Raw genomic sequence first — 2,818 nt, 5'->3', positions numbered from 1 at the left:
TAAAGAAAACCATCTCATACCATGATATCTTATATCAGTCTTAATTCATTATTATATAAAATTGATATGCTTTTTATGTTAAGAAACCAACATACATACACACGTCGAAGCAATTCCTAACGTCACTCAATAAAAAAGTATGTTCAATTGTTTACATTTGTGAAGTGCATGGAATGATTTCATCTGCGTAAATGGGCGATAAAATAGTTCCAAAGAGTTGCATTAAAACTCGCAAGTTTTTGCACGAATTATCGTAAATTTAAAAGTCATATTTCTTAATTTAATGCATGCGATCTTAAATATCCACTCAAATATACATTGAATGCGATTGTTTGGTTTTAGCTATTTGGTAGACAAAATGGCGTGCTGAGCCTTACGCAGAGTTGTATGTGATAGCAAGGAACGACAACTCTGCGTGGAGATTGCATGACACCGTGAAGTAATCCCATTAGACAGTGATTTTAACAATATGCGAACTATTGACGTATATATTGTACACAGACTTATTTATTGTGTTTAAGCTAGAAATGTATGTACATATATTTAATTAATGAATTATATAATAATGTTTATGTATACGAGAAAATTGTTAGAACAACTGATATTCAAAGTATTATGTCGCATTCGTATAGCACTTCTTCACACGACCACCTCGTGCGATAACATCCAGTGGAACACGTTATACTCCCTGCTTATATCAGACTTCTTGCACATTTCTTAAAACCCATGTATGCCTAGTGGACTCTCCCGTCCTTCTAAATTGGATCCATTTATTTCCAAAATTAGCGACGTCTAGTATATTTGTTTCTGTATTTAGAATATAACTTACAGAAATTCCTTTGAGCAAACATCGCAGACCCTGATGAGACGCCGCATTATGCGGCGTCTCATCTGGGTCTACGCTGTTTGCCAAGGCCTTTTTTCTAGACGCTATGCATAAATGGGTTGTTTGTCAATAGGCAAATATAACCTTGTCACGTATGGAATACAAACATCTTCTAATCCTCGAATATGGTTGTAGTTTGTAATACATACGCCTTAAAGCCCATGAGTACACATACACATACTTCACAATATATTCAAGAGTGTTCATAATTCTGTGTAACTGCTTAAATGCATCGGATTTTAAAATGCAGTTAAAAAACATATATCTGAGTCGATATTGTGTTATTTATGAAAGTGATGCTTTTTTACAAGTTTAAAATGTGTTACTTTACTTCACAAGCTTTTTTCAACTTATAGCGTATTTTCAAAACGCAAAGAAGTTCAAGTCCATGTTTATACCTTTATAATGATACACGAGATCTAATTAACGAAAGTACGTAGCGGTAGTTAAAAATGTTCCTTTTATTGGAATGTAAATCTTTTTCGACAGCACCAATAGGTAGCTTCAATATAATTTACAAATCAATATGAATTGAAATGATGAATGCGATTAACATTATTCTTTAACTTAATGGGATTGAGAAGATTTTACATGCTGGTGTTTACGATATGTTGACGTCATCACTGAATAAAGCGCTCTTATCGAAAATATCAATTTAACTCTTTACAAACACATGGCCTGTGTCTATTGAGCAAAAAGTTTACTTTAAAATGTACGTGTAATCGCATAATAATCCAAAATGGGTATTAACGTTGGACACGAATCGGGACGGCGACTACATATATATAGGATCTGACTGTGAGATGAGCAATGACTGCATGAGCAAATAAACAGCTCCGAACCCATTGAAGATGTTCCTACCACAATGTACAGGTAAGGACATGAGAGCTGCAACGGTTTGCACTAACAGCTACAACGAAAACACTTCATATGTACCACGAAAAAAACATTAATCTTCGCGATATCACGTACAAATATACAAATAATAAATATACACATCATGTAATGCAAAACTATAGAATGGTGAACATGTGAAGAAACAGGATAACATCAGTTAAATACTTAACACAACTGTGAGTTTCCACGATGCATGTTTATATGTAATACAATTAATGTTCGATATCAATATATATTCGTATACTATGCATAAAGGCTAAACAATATGGTTTATTTCTGATTAAACGAAGTTATTGATTCGTTTGTTGTTCCACTTCTTTACGACATAAATATTTTACAGTTAAAACTGCAACATTGAACGAAACGTGTGGAAAAAAGGAGAAAAAAAAAGCGATCGATTTACTTTCTAAAAAGTCAATTTTAAATTTTTACAAATAAATCCATGCGCAAGCAAATCAATATTTCAAACAATCCCCTTTGTCAGAAGATAGCATCCAGAGGAGGTTTATAACACAACGACAGATACGTATTACTACAAGTTCATATCAAAGCTGCTATAATATTACGTTCAATTTCAGCCCATCGCCAGTTGATGTATGACGTTAGCTTATGACGTTTAAGACTATAATCGATATAATTCAAGAGCACTTAAGAAAAATGTTTGGTTTATAATGATGATAATAGCATTAAATACGTTCTAATGGATTCAACTATGTGAGAGATGGACCTATTCTGTTGAATTCGTTGCGTTTGATAAACTAACGCAAATTACTCAGAGCGTGAGTACAATACTGTATAAGAATATGTGACTTGAGAAGAATTTTATTAATATTACAATCGGAAATGAAGTTCGAATGTAAATTTAAATTAGTTCCATGCAAATAGGTTATTTAAGATTCTCCAAAGGCATTTTTACTCACATTTTAGAACTCAGGAAATGCATATCGTGATATAACTTACTATGAAAAACGGGTTGGTTAAAACTGCCTACAAGGATAGACAATGACACTGTTATTTACATTAATACTACGAACA

This window comes from Dreissena polymorpha, chromosome 3, assembly GCF_020536995.1.
Source record: "Dreissena polymorpha isolate Duluth1 chromosome 3, UMN_Dpol_1.0, whole genome shotgun sequence".
Classification (NCBI taxonomy): Eukaryota; Metazoa; Mollusca; class Bivalvia; order Myida; family Dreissenidae; genus Dreissena; species Dreissena polymorpha.
Note: the sequence above shows the minus strand (reverse complement) of the source record.